The sequence below is a fragment of the Ranitomeya imitator genome, chromosome 1 (assembly GCF_032444005.1).
Source record: "Ranitomeya imitator isolate aRanImi1 chromosome 1, aRanImi1.pri, whole genome shotgun sequence".
NCBI classification, from domain to species: Eukaryota; Metazoa; Chordata; class Amphibia; order Anura; family Dendrobatidae; genus Ranitomeya; species Ranitomeya imitator.
The window spans coordinates 654603836-654618894 of NC_091282.1; the positions used below are offsets into that span (position 1 = coordinate 654603836).

Sequence of the window (15059 nt, forward strand, 5' to 3'; positions counted from 1 at the left end):
GGCAGAAGCGAGCTGGGTTTCACCCAGGCAGCACCAGTCTGGCAGACGCTGGCTGGGCTACACTCAGTAAGCTGCTATCTGAGCTCCACTCAGGTAGTGGGTCCTTGACAGGTGTGGGATCCTGTCAGAGGCCTAGACAGAAGGACACGGAGCTGCGCCTGCTTATCAATGCAGGAGCATCCAAGGAAAAAGACATTGAAAGGAATTGCGTTGCTGAGAGTGAGAAACGAAGTCATAGCAAAAGGAGAGGAAACCAGAAGGAGTTCTGCCCTGTAAAAGGCTGCCTCCTTTCTGAGGCGCAGAAGCCGGTAGCTGGAACACCGAGGGAGTCATCGTCTCCAAGCCTGGCTCCAGAGACCGGCAGGACAGCTAGTTCCATATTAGTTGCCCGACCTTATGCCCAGGAGGCACGGTGGCAACTGTGGGGGCCGGGGCCTGATAGTGTCCCTGTAAAAAGCCTCAGGCCATCAGTCATACGGGTTTGTCCTATCCTTACTCTCAGGGGGCAGAGAGAGAAAGACATAACATCCACAACAGTTGTGAGGACCTTACCGAGACGCACAGCAGAGAGGTACTACAACACTCAGGCGCTAGAAGAAGGCTATTGATTTCCACTTGGATAAGGGGACTCTGGATTTGCCTTCAGACCGGCCGGACTCTGCCTGCCCTGTGATCTGGTGCTCTGGACTGTGGATGCTGAACCTTCAGTGAAAAGGTAAAGAGACTGCACCTTTGTGTCCTCGTTCTTCACTGCGCCTCACACCATCCATCATCTACACTCTGGGAAGCCCTAGGGATACACTTCACCTGTGGGAAGGTATACCATCTAGCTGCCATAACATCACCCCAGTGGACCCCTAAGCAGCGTCAGTCACCCTGACCGAATACCTCAGGTGGCGTCACAATTATTATCCCTTTAAAGACCTTTCCCCCTTTTATCAACGGACGTCCCTAGGGCCACGGACCGGGTCAGCCACTGTGACATCCCCCTTGAGAACCGAAGGACCCGCCCCCGAGTACCCCACTGCCCTACTGGGGGCGCTCCATATGGGCATTACAAGTCTAGGAGACACACTCCTTTACATTGGGCCTAGTTTTTAATGAGGTCTTCAGCAATCTCTCCTCATTCTCCACCACTAGATCACCATACATCATGCTTAATGTGTTCTATGCTGCTATAGGCAGTCCAATATTTGGCAAGGGTGTCTATGATGCTCATAGTATATTTTTAAAAAATGTATCCCCCTTGGGGAAATGTTTGTCAGCCCATGCACTGCATGTTTGGGCATTACAAGTCTAGAAGACACACTCCTTTACATTGGGCCTAGTTTTTAATGAGGCCTTTCTCAATGTCTCCTCATTCTCCACCACCAGATCAAAATTCACCGCGCTTAACGTATTCTGCGCGGCTATGGGCAGTCCAATATTTGGCAAGGATGTCTATGATGCCCATAGTATATTTTTAAAAAATGTATCCCCCTTGGAGAAATGTTTGTCAGCCCATTCACTGCGTGTATGGGCATTACAGGTCTAGGAGACTAGCTCCTTTAAATTGAGCCGTTTTTAATGAGGCCTTCCTCCACCTCTCATCATTTCCCACCACTAGATCACCAGGGTTCAAGTGTTCCGTGCTGCAACAGTCAATTTTTTGGCAAGGGTGTTTGTGATCCCCATTAAATATTTTTTTTAAATGTACCCCCCATGGGGAAATGTTTGTCAGCCCATACACTTAGTGTATGGGCATTACGAGTCTAGGAGACCCGCTCCTTTGTAATGGGACAATTTTTTTATGAGGCTCTCCTCTATGTTTCTTCCAAGGGGGATTGGGGTGCGTCCAAATTTGGGTCAAGGCGGCCATTGCATTCAATGCATAAGAAAACAGTATGGCAGGACCAACTGAAGAATGTGAAGTGGGTTTTCCTGATGCCATCCAGTACCTTGGTTCAAAAGCTTATTGGAGTGCATATGACTTGATAGGAGGGCAGGCCTTGCATTCAATGCAACATTTTTTCAGGAAGCCCTCCTGTACCTCTCGTGAAAGGGGTATTGGGGTGCGTTGTAATTGTTGGCAGCCCAACCACTCACTTCATAGGCAATAACAGCATAGGGGACCCACTGTTTAATAATGGCCCTTTAAGAATATTAATGCCGCCTGATGCCCCTCTAAAAATAAGCTTTGAGACTTTAAGACTGAGTCCCTCTTTCATAAAGGAAACAAGATGTGTCTCCTTATGCGTCACACACCACATAGCCTGCTAGGGTTGTTAAATGTTACAATGACATTTCCCAGTGAATGCATTTGTATTGGTTGAAAGCAATGTAAAAGTTGAAAAACAGATCAAAAACGCTGCGTGTGAACACAGCCCAAGTGGTGGAGAAACATTTTGGTCTGTGGTTAATTATTTTGCTATATATACAAGTCATTACCCTGGAAAGGATATACCTTAACATATTTCCCAGCAAAATACATTTTGGTTTCGTTTTTGTATGTCTTTTGATGCACCTGTAAAAATGGCATGAAACTCGGACAATATTGCTTACAGCCAGGGCCGTATTTGCCACTAGGCACTCGAGGGCACGTGCCTAGGGGCGGGAGGCTGCAGGGGGCGGCACCAAGACAGAGAAGAACTTTTTTTTTTTTTTTTTAAACCTCCCCTTCCCTCCCTCCCTTCGTCAGACAACCCATGAAATGGGTTGAATTTTTGGTATTTCCAGGCCTCCGTACCTTGTGAGGTCATACTTATTCCAGTAGCCGCCATCCATCTTGGATTTCCCTGGTTTCCAGGGACGCTACCAGCCAGAGCGTCCCTGGCTCTGTACACGCGGTGCTTTCACCTTATCCTTCCTGGATCCGTGCTGCTTCATCGCTCCCCCCCTTCTCGGATTACAGCTATCCACGGCATTGTGTGCACAAACTTGAAGCGGTTTAAAGGTATAGTAACCTAATTTACTACCTTGCTTCTATTTATCTGCTGCATCACCAATGCTAAATAAGGAAGGATCACATTACTAAGACAGCCCAAAGTTGAGTCTTCAGTTCAAAAGTGCCAAACTACATTGATAAACTTCACTGCTCATAGAGCTGAAGATGGGGGGGGGGGGGGCGAAGTTTGGTGACGGGGGAGTCTGGAGCAGCTATATATTGGTGACAGGGGGGAGTCTGGAGCAGCTATATACTGGTGACAGGGGGGAGTCTGGAGCAGCTATATACTGGTGACAGGGGGGAGTCTGGAGCAGCTATATACTGGTGACGGGGGAGTCTGGAGCAGCTATATACTGGTGACAGGGGGGAGTCTGGAGCAGCTATATACTGGTGACGGGGGGAGTCTGGAGCAGCTATATACTGGTGACGGGGGAGTCTGGAGCAGCTATATACTGGTGACGGGGGGAGTCTGGAGCAGCTATATACCGATGACGGGGGAGTCTGCAGCAGCTATATACTGGTGACAGGAGGGTGTCTGGAGCAGCTATATACTGGTGACAGGTGGGAGCTGGAGCAGCTATATACTGGTGACAGGAGGGAGCTGGAGCTGCTGTATACTGGGGAATACATTTCAAAAACCTGACCGGCACATCCAAACATAGACTCAGTGTGAACAGGTGCTGAACCTAGAGTCGCCAACTCGTATATAGTTAAGTAAATAAGGCAGCACACTGCAGCGCTAGAACATACAAACTTGAAAAACGAAATTTGAACTGCATTACTGCACTAGAAATATGAAAAATGAGAGCTTTTAGCGCATAAAAATGGCCAATTTTATGTGTACCTGGTAGCCCCTTTACGGCATCTCTCTTATACCAGGTCCTACACTTGCCTTACCCCGCTGAGAATAAACGTCTCCATCTGAATGGGTACATGTGAAACCTCTTCCTAGACCAAAATTCTCTCTCTCTGTGGAGGGGTATCGGACCTGCTGTAATTAAAACACCTGTGGCTAGGAGGCGGAGTGCACGATCAGAAGGCTAGAGAATACATTTCAAAAACCTGACCGGCACATCCAAACATAGACTCAGTGTGAACAGGTGCTGAACCTAGAGTCGCCAACTCGTATATAGTTAAGTAAATAAGGCAGCACACTGCAGCGCTAGAACATACAAACTTGAAAAACGAAATTTGAACTGCATTACTGCACTAGAAATATGAAAAATGAGAGCTTTTAGCGCATAAAAATGGCCAATTTTATGTGAACCTGGTAGCCCCTTTACGGCATCTCTCTTATACCAGGTCCTACACTTGCCTTACCTCGCTGAGAATAAACGTCTCCATCTGAATGGGTACATGTGAAACCTCTTCCTAGACCAAAATTCTCTCTCTCTGTGGAGGGGTATCGGACCTGCTGTAATTAAAACACCTGTGGCTAGGAGGCGGAGTGCACGATCAGAAGGCTAGAGAATACATTTAAAAAACCTGACCAGCACATCCAGCCGTAAAGAGGCTACGATGCCGTAAAGGGGCTACCAGGTACACATAAAATTGGCCATTTTTATGCGCTAAAAGCTCTCATTTTTCATATTTCTAGTGCAGTAATGCAGTTCAAATTTCGTTTTCCAAGTTTGTATGTTCTAGCGCTGCAGTGTGCTGCCTTATTTACTTAACTATATACGAGTTGGCGACTCTAGGTTCAGCACCTGTTCACACTTAGTCTATGTTTGGATGTGCTGGTCAGGTTTTTGAAATGTATTCTTTAGCCTTCTGATCGTGCACTCCGCCTCCTAGCCACAGGTGTTTTAATTACAGCAGGTCCGATACCCCTCCACAGAGAGAGAGAATTTTGGTCTAGGAAGAGGTTTCACATGTACCCATTCAGATGGAGACGTTTATTCTCAGCGAGGTAAGGCAAGTGTAGGACCTGGTATAAGAGAGATGCCGTAAAAGGGCTACCAGGTACACATAAAATTGGCCATTTTTAGGCGCTAAAAGCTCTCATTTTTCATATTTCTAGTGCAGTAATGCAGTTCAAATTTCATTTTTCAAGTTTGTATGTTCTAGCGCTGCAGTGTGCTGCCTTATTTACTTAGCTGTATACTGGGGAACAGGGGAGGCTGGAGCTGCTGTATACTGGGGAGGCTGGAGCTGTTTTATACTGGGGAACAGGGGAGGCTCAGACTGGTGCTATGCAGGCTGGCGATTTGGGGGTGGCTGACACTTTAGAATAGGGATTGGGGGTCATATTCCTATAGATGACTTTGAAAAGCTGAGGGTGTTAAAAAACCGCTCAAAAGACTGAACCTGTGTACAGCAAGAGCAGACATTCACTCTTTTAGTGTTTGTTTAGCGCTTTTTAGAGCGTTTTACAGAGTGCATCTGCCTTAAATAGATGTCATGTGCACAGACTCAGTGTGACGTCAGTAAGGGGCGCAACCACGAAAAGTGCCTAGGGCAGCATGAAGGCCAAATACGGCCCTGCTTACAGCTGTGACCTTGGAGTCAGAAATGCTTCCAGGGGCGATCCCCATGATGTTCCTGTGTCATTTGAGCACTGTTTCCATCATTTCCAGACATTTTGAGACCTTAAAAGGACCCCCGGGGGATCGCGGTAAAAATTCTCAGGTTTCCCATAGACTTATGTGGCACCCCAGGAGTTTGGGTACCAAAGTGGTGCTGCCTTCCTCTCGGGGAGGGTAGTGCTATGCATGGAGACAAGTGAGATTCCCTTTGGTGGGTTATCACACACAAAACACCTTCCAAATCCAGGCCACGAGGGGGAGCTCAAAACCCTGTTTTGGGGCAGCTTCCCTGAATAAAGATCCTGGTTTGGAGGCGGAGTGAGTTCAGTTAGTACAGAAATTCTGTGTGCGAGGACAGACCGGGACGGAGCACATTTGGAGATATAGGACTCCAGGAGAGGACTAGGAAGGCCTCCACGGAGTCATCGCGCAAAATCCGGGTACCGGGAGCCCGAGGCTTTTGTGGACTATAAGACACAGAGCAGAACCGGAGGACATTGAATTACATGGACTTTGCCCATATTTACCTGTGGCACAGCAGCACCTTGGAGCCTGGAGTCACCGTGAAAGGACCCCAATAGGCACGGCTCAAGCTGCCTGCCATACAGGTACGTGTACCTGGACAGGAGAACGAATAAGGACTTTGCTTAGGACACATAGTGGCAGCAGGAACCTCAGAGGCAGTAAGCGCCTAGTGGAAGGCTCCTACCTGACATGCCAATGGGATTCCACTTGTCTCTGGACTACCCGGACTTCTAATTCACCTGTTGCCGGTGCCCTGGACTGTGGCCTGTCACCCTCAAGTAAACCAGGTAAAGACTTACAACCTGTCTCCTCCATTTATTCACCAGCCTTACCATCTACGCCACACACCATAGGACCCCTGGGGACTCCGCTTCACCTGGTGGAAGTGTAACATCTGGGCTGCCGCAACATCCCCCAGGGGACCCCTCTAATGCAGCGTCGGTCCCCCTATTGACCAAACTCCACAGGTGATGTCACGACTAACTTTGAACATTTAACCCCCTTTATCGTTGATGCCCAGGGCCACGGACCGGGTCGCAGCCACCGTGACATCCCCCTTGCGACCGGACCCGGTACCAAGTACCCCACTGCCCTGTGGTGCGTCAACTTTGGTGTCACGAACAGGATTTCATGCCCTGGCATCGCCAGGTACTGTGTGCCATTGATTGTGACAGTTTGCCGCCAAAAGCCGCCATTGCCGCACTGCGTGGAGCACGAGGAGGAGACATACCTTCGTGGGCGGAGCCTGCCGGAAAGAGCGTGAAGAGAGAAACGGGTGCCGTGCTGCCTGGAACGCCGGAAGTGAAGACGCCGTACTGCGAAGCCAGAAGTGAGGACAGTGCAAAGTGCCGAGGAACCGCTGCAGACACTGGAGAGGAGACCCAGCCTCTACCTGGTTAGCAAGGGGGAAGAGCCATGTCTGACCCGGGAGAGGAATTGGCTGCGGTCACAGCCGCAGGCCCGATAGCACCCCCAGGCACCACAGCGGACGCACTCACAGGCCCAGTGATGCCCCCAGGCCCCGCGGTGGACGCAGACGCAGGCCCCGCAGCTCCAACAATCCAGAAAGGCTCTGCAGCCTGATTGAAGTTTATTCTTTGACAGAGCATCAGAAAATTAATATCTTAACTGGCCAACTGACTGGTGCGGCCCTAAGAGAGGAAAAATCCTGGCCGGATGTAGACAAAAGGACTGTGCAGCAGATCTTTGCTAAACTCAAAGTCACCTTTGACACCTGCAGTGCTGCAGAGATAAAAATGAAGTTCTTCGGGTGTAAGCAAAAAGCACAGGACAGTATACGGGACTATGCCCTTAATTTGCAGGAGGCACTCCGGGCTGTTAACCAAGTAGATCCTAACAGCGTACAGGATGGAGATGAACTTTTGAAAGAGCAATTTCAGTGAGGGGCTTCTGTCAAACACCCAAAGGACTCAGTTACGCATCCTGGCCTTGCAAAACCCTGACTGTTATGAAAGGCAATTCAGTACTACAATGGACATAACGGTCAGAGCACATACAGTGATCTGACAATAACCCAAAATCATAGAATGAGCTCTGAGACGTGGGAACTCTGCAGACCGCAATCCCTAATCCTCTCCAAACACAACTAGAGGCAGCCGTGGATTGCGCCTAACTCTGCCTATGCAACTCGGCACGGCCTGAGAAACTAACTAGCCTGAAGATAGAAAATAAGCCTACCTTGCCTCAGAGAAATACCCCAAAGGAAAAGGCAGCCCCCCACATATAATGACTGTGAGTAAGATGAAAAGACAAACGTAGGGATGAAATAGATTCAGCAAAGTGAGGCCCGACTTTCTTAACAGAGCGAGGATAGGAAAGATAACTTTGCGGTCTACACAAAACCCTAAAGAAAACCACGCAAAGGGGGCAAAAAGACCCTCCGTACCGAACTAACGGCACGGAGGTACACCCTTTGCGTCCCAGAGCTTCCAGCAAAACAAATAGACAAGCTGGACAGAAAAAATAGCAAACAAATAGCAAAGAAGCACTTAGCTATGCAGAGCAGCAGGCCACAGGAATGATCCAGAGAAAAACAAGTCCAACACTGGAACATTGACAGGAAGCCAGGATCAAAGCATTAGGTGGAGTTAAGTAGAGAAGCACCTAACGACCTCACAAGATCACCTGAGGGAGGAAACTCAGAAGCCGCAGTACCACTTTCCTCCACAAACGGAAGCTCCCAGAGAGAATCAGCCGAAGTACCACTTGTGACCACAGGAGGGAGCTCTGCCACAGAATTCACAACACCTGACCTGGACTTTGCGCAATTTAAGGACAGAGCCATCCGGATGTTACACAAACCTCCACCCAGCCGTGCAGTGCCCCTCACGCACCACCAGGAGGTGGCATCATATCTTCAGGTCCCCGTTGAAGCTGATGCACAGGTCCTAGATGAGGATTCTTCCATTGGACTATGCCTCCAGGTGCAAGAGCTGACCAAAAGTGTTGCCCGGACCGTACGGTCTCTACAGGAATTCCCTAAGGAGAAGATCAGGTTGGCTTCCAGACCAGAGGACATCCCCTGGCTATGACAGAAGAGGATCCCGCCGGCCAGAGAGAGAGACAACGATCACTATCACCAGGATGGATGACCCATCTGCCGCCGCTGCAACCAGGCAGGACACATTGCAAGGTACTGTCATTTAAATGAGCGACCCCTGGGGCAGAGGGCCAACCCCCAGGAGTATGACGACCAGGCCCACACAACTGGCGAGCCAAATACGTCGAAGGACATCCAGTTCTCCCCATTGTGATCGACAGCATCCCGATAAACGCTTTGTTGGACACCGGTTCACAGGTTACAACTATGCCTTACATCCTTTATAAGCATTATTGGGCTGACACAGACATTACCCGTGGTCCAGGTAGTGACTTAATGATAGTAGCCAGTAATGGTCAGCCTTTGACACAGGTGGGATACAAGGAGGTCACCATTAAAGTGGGGCGGGTAGAATTAAAAGCCCAAGGGATGTTAATTGTTGATATTGACCGACGTGAATGTAACCCTATGACCATTGGTACTAATGTTATTGAAAATTGTCTTGCCGAGGTTATTGTCTTGTTACAACAGGTGGCAGAAACTGCTGGTTCCAGTGAACAAAGTCATCCACCCATCAAGGAGAGGTACCGGCCTGTACCTCCAGCTCATTACCAGTGTGCCAAAAGTATGTTGCGAGAGATGGAGGCTGGGGTAATCAGAGATAGTTGTAGCCCCTGGGCAGCTCCATTAGTCCTCGTCAGGAAAAAGGACGGCACCATGAGAATGTGTGTATATTATAGGCAGATAAACTGCATTACACTCAAGGATGCATACCTGTTGCCTAGAATAGAAGTCATTAGCTGCCTTAACATCTGCTACTTTTCTACCTTGGATCTCACCAGTGGGTACTGGCAGGTTCCCATAGCAGAGGCGGACAAGGAGAAAATTGCGTTCACAACACCAATGGGTCTAGCTGAATTTAATTACATGCCGTTTGGACTGTGCAACGCCCCAGGGACATTTCAGAGAATGATGGAGTGCTGTCTCGGGCACAAGATCTTCGAAACTGTTTTGTTGTACCTGGACGACGTCATTATCTTCTCCAGGACGTATGAAGATCACCTGAAGCACCTTGCCGAGGTGTTTGAAGCCCTGTCCAACTTTGGCTTGAAGGTAAAACTATCTAAATGTCACCTGTTGAAATCCAAAGTACAGTACGTGGGCCAGGTGGTGAGCTCTGAAGGAGTGGCCCCAGACCCAGACAAGGTCACTGTGATCAAGAACTAGCCGAAACCCAGTACCCTCCATGAAGTCCAACAGTTCCTAGGGTTGGTAGGCTATTACAGAAGATTTATCAAAGACTTCACCAAGATAGCCGCACCACTGCAAGAGCTGTTAGTGGGCCAATCTAAGAAAACCAAGGGTAAGAATACCCTGTTTGACTGGAACGACAGGCTGGAAGGATCCTTCACTTGGTTGAAATTGGCTCTCACAGGTGATGAGGTACTGTCCTACCCAGAATACGATCAACCGTTTGTGCTGTACACGGATGCCAGCAATGTGGGATTGGGAGCAGTACTGTCCCAGGTATAAAAAGGCAAGGAAAGGATAATCGCCCCACAGAAAGGAACCCTGAAAAATATAGTTCCTTTAAGCTGGAGTTCCTCGCCATCGTCTGGGCAGTAACACGGAGGTTCAAGCACTACCTGGCCTCAGCAAAATACACAGTCTACACATACAACAATCCGCTGACTCACCTGGAGATGGAAAAACTAGGTGCTTTGGAGCAGCGATGGATGGCCCGGTTGTCTAATTATGACTTCACTATCAAGTACCATGCAGGGCACCAGAATGCCAACGCCGATGCGTTATCCAGAATGCCCAACCTACCAGTACTCTCATTATATAAGGAACAGGCACAAGAACAAACAGGAAGCCACACTGAACCCATTGCCCCACCATGGATGGGCAGAGACCCAGGACAGTGACCCCGTGGTCCATCTGGTGAAAGAGCTGCTGACGCAGGCAGATTCACACCCGGGTCCAGATGATCCACAAGAGATGCAACAACTGTGGAATCAGAAAGGCAAACTTTTCATCTACGATGGTAAGCTGTGCCGAAGAAACATCGATCCACGCACTCATGAGTTAGTCTGGCAAATAATGGTCCTAAGACAAGATGCGCCAATGGTCCTGGAAGCATACCACGATGAAGCAGGACACTTCGGATGGAAGAAGTTGGAGATCCTGTTACGTGGAAGATTTTACTGGATTGCCATGAGGAAAGCCATCGAAAAGTGCTGTCAAGAGTGTGGCCCATGTAACCTGCGCAGAAAGGACAGTGACAGCCAGAGGGCTCCTATACAGCCCATAGTCACCAAACAGCCACTTGAACTGGTTGCCTTAGACCACGTTAAGCTAACTCCAAGCTGGTTAGGTTATGTCTATGCCCTGACTATTGTGGATCACTACTTCAGATTCCTGGCAGTTGTCAAGGATCAGACAGCAAAAACAGCATCCAGAGCCTTCAAACAGCACTTCTGTGCACATGGATATCCTGAAAAAGTACTTACTGACCAAGGACAGCCTTTGAAGCGGAAGTGTTTCAAGAATTCTGCAACTTGTATGGATGCAAAAAGATCAGAACAACTCCATATCACCCGCAAACCAACGGAATGTGTGAAAAGATGAACCAATTAGTGATTGAGTTACTGAAGACCTTGCCTTTACATGAAAGAAACTTATGGCCAGAGATGTTGCCAGACTTGGTAGACTTGTATAATCACATTCCAGTGAATTCCACCAACTGCACTCCAGCATACCTGATGAGAGGAAGATCTAGTAAACTACCAGTTGATCTAGACATGGGAGTCCTAACCCCAGAAAATACCTCACCAGATACAGATTGGGATACTGAGATACAACAAAAGTACCGCCAAGTACAGGAGTGGGTAGAAAGAAGTCTATCACAGGCGAGACAATATATATAGGGAAGTTCCCCTTAAACCGGATTTAGAGCTCCCCCTTCTGGCCTGGAATCAGAATGTGTTGAATGTAAGATTACCTGCCAAAGGGATCCTTCCTGTCTCCAGGCATGGCATTACCCTACCCAAGAGGAAGGCAGCACCACTGTGGTACCCGAACTCCTGGGGTGCCACATTTTCTGAGCAGGGGAGCCAAGAACTTCTCCCCGATTGCACTTATGATTGTACCATTAATCTTGTTCCTGGTGTCAAGCTGCACAAGAGCAGACTTTATGACAGAAAGGCAGGCCATGAAGGATTATATCATGGAATGTCTGGATAAGGGCCATATCAGACCGTCTTTGTCTAGCATTGCTGCGGGGTTCTTTTTTTTTTTTAAGAAAAAAGATGGGGCTTACATCCTTGCCTGGATTTCCAGGAATTCAATACGATACTCAATACTCAATACTGTCTGTGATCCGTATCCACTTCCCCTCATCCGGGACTCTTTAATCAAATGGCAGGCACAGTACTGATTAAGGAATGTGCCTCTGACTGCGGAGCACATAGGGTTAAAGCTAGAAGGAAACACTGTCAGTGCCCAATTTCCCCCTCCCCCTGCTCCCTCAGGTGATGCACTAACTGGGACCCCGACTGACCAGTCGGAATAGAGGGGAGGGGAGGTTCGGCCACATCTACATGAGTTAACCCCTTACCGGCATCGGACGTACTATACCGTCCGATGCCGGCTCCCCTGCTTTGATGCAGGGCTCCGCGGTGAGCCCGCACCAAAGCCGGGACATGTCAGCTGTTTTGAATAGCTGACATGTGCCCGTAATAGGCGCGGGCAGAATCGCGATCTGCCCGCACCTATTAACTAGTTAAATGCCGCTGTCAAACGCAGACAGCGGCATTTAACTACCGCTTCCGGCCGGGCGGCCGGAAATGACGTCATCGCCGACCCCCGTCACATGTCCGGGGGTCGGCGATGCGTCTCCATTGTAGCCATAGAGGTCCTTGAGACCTGTATGGTTATTGATTGCCCGTCGCTGTGAGCGCCACCCTGTGGTCGGCGCTCACAGCACACGTGCAATTCTGCTACATAGCAGCGATCAGCAGATCGCTGCTATGTAGCAGAGCCGATCGTGCTGTGCCTGCTTCTAGCCTCCCATGGAGGCTATTGAAGCATGGCAAAAGTTAAAAAAAAAAGTTTAAAAAAATGTGAAAAAAATAAAAAAAACATAAAAGTTTAAATCACCCCCCTTTCGCCCCAATCAAAATAAATCAATAAAAAAAATATCAAATCTACGCATATTTGGTATCGCCGCGCTCAGAATTGCCCGATCTATCAAATAAAAAAAAGTATTAACCTGATCGCTAAACAGCGTAGCGGGAAAAAAACTCGAAACGCCAGAATTATGTTTTTTTGGTCGCCGCGACATTGCATTAAAATGCAATAACGGGCGATCAAAAGAACGTATCTGCACCGAAATGCTATCATTAAAAACGTCATCTCGGCACGCAAAAAATAAGCCCTCAACCGACCCCAGATCACGAAAAATGGAGACGCTACGAGTATCGGAAAATGGCGCAATTTTTTTTTTTTTTTTTTAGCAAAGTTTGGAATTTTTTTTCACCACTTAGATAAAAAATAACCTAGTCATGTTTGGTGTCTATGAACTCGTAATGACCTGGAGAATCATAATGGCAGGTCATTTTTAGCATTTAGTGAACCTAGCAAAAAAGCCAAACAAAAAACCAATGTGGGATTGCACTTTTTTTGCAATTTCACCGCACTTGGAATTTTTTTCCCGTTTTCTAGTACACGACATGCTAAAACCAATGATGTCGTTCAAAAGTACAACTCGTCCCGCAAAAAATAAGCCCTCACATGGCCAAATTGACGGAAAAATAAAAAAGTTATGGCTCTGGGAAGGAGGGGAGCGAAAAACGAACACGGAAAAACGAAAAATCCCCCGGTCATGAAGGGGTTAAATGCAGGAACCCGGGTCAGCAACTTTCTTTCTCCCCGGCTGACCCCTGGAAACTGTTGTCCTGGATCTCCTTACAACCAGGTCTGAAGCCATGATTGAGGCTCTGCGGTAGGGAGCAGCACAGGAAGGTGAGCAATGGTTCCAATCCCTTATTTCTGGCCTAGGTGCTCACCTTCCTGTGCCCTCTCATGTCTCCCTAGCCTTCCCATCGTCCCCCGGGGCTTCATCCTCTCCTATCCCCTCCCAGGGTCACACATCCAGATCTCCCACTGCCCCCTCTCCCGGACTACCAGTTCCCCCTCCGTTGCCCACGGACTCACCTCTGTCCAGCGCCGATTCGGTGGTTAATTCATCCTCCCCTGCTCAGCCGGGGCCCCGTCCCCAGCCATCGGTGCTCCTATCGCCGGCAGGGCAGCGGTGCCGCCGGGTAGACGTACCTCCTGCCCTCCCGAGCGCCTATGTGTCAGCGTGGAGCTGGCTCTTCCAAGTCGCCGTGCTCCCTCTGCTGCTCCATGCACGGCTCCGGGGGGTGCAGCTGCCATCCGCAAGGTGCCCTGGTCATCGGACCCGTCCGCATCGGGCTACCTTCTCTGCATGCGCGCAGGCACCAGTCCCTGGTTTGCAGACCGGGGCTAAGCGTGTGCAGGGGAAGGCCCGCCCACTCCTTCATTGCAGGCCCGCACTGTCAACCAGAGTGCTGTGTGAGCCTGTAAAGCGCCGCCCACTTCTGGATCGGTGCAGCGTCCCCTGCCATCGGGATGGTGTTGCCTCTCCCCCTCTGTGGCGGCAGCAGCACTCTACGGTGCAGACAGTCCGTGCGGTTTCCCCTCTCCCTAGTCAGCCTCCGGGTCAGACGGCAATGCAGCGCCGCCATCGCACAGCTTCCGGCGGCACATCTCTAAACGTCGGGCCTCAGCTCCCACTAGCTCCTCCTCTCTGCTTCACTCCGATCCCCCGTCACTTCCGGTGCCCGGCCGCCACCTCTCCTCCTGCAGGCCAGGCACTGCCGTGCTGCCTGCGAAGGGGGACGTGGAGATGGGGCATGAGTTACTGTACACGGCTGCAGAGTGCGCCAATCGGTGTCAACCGTCCGATGGGCATGCTCTGCAGCTTCGCCCAGCCCCTGGCGCTGTGGGTGGCTCCATGGCGGCGGGGACGCTCTGGTCTCCGAGCCGCTGTTCTGGTCTCGCGGTGTCCTTTTAGCTCCAGGGCTCAGGGGGCACTGCGGCCCGACCCCTCAACCCCCCCACGCAGTCACCGCCCACTTCCCGTCTAGTCATCCTCTGGCCCCGCCCACCTCCACACTGGACGTCCGGCAAGAAGACTTCAGGATCATCCATGGCCGGTCCACTCCTTCCCTCCTGCAGGCACAGCAGCCCTGCCTGCATGGGGGAAGGCAGAGAGAGGATCGAGGTCCCTCAGTGACGCTGCAGAGCGAGTCGATCGGTCCATTCTGACCAATCGATGTGCACCGCAGCGGAAGCAAGCCAGCAATAAAACGGAACGTAATCGCACCAAACACTGATACACCCCATAACTGCCCAAACAGTAACCAATAAAGACTGTACATGAACCCCTGCCCTCCAACACACACCACGCATAATATAGTCTATAGTAATGAAGCTGCAT

The 15059-nt window shown here is 49.9% G+C and overlaps 1 protein-coding gene across 1 annotated transcript in view; it reads right to left on the reverse strand.

Moving 5' to 3' along the window:
• Positions 1–14814, reverse strand: part of TNFAIP8L2 (TNF alpha induced protein 8 like 2) — a 175202-nt gene extending 160388 nt beyond the window's left edge. The window contains exon 1 of the mRNA XM_069728753.1: positions 14728–14814. The gene's annotated coding sequence lies outside the window, so the exon portion shown is untranslated. The remainder of the gene's footprint in view (positions 1–14727) is intronic.
• Between the last annotated feature and the right edge of the window lie 245 nt (positions 14815–15059).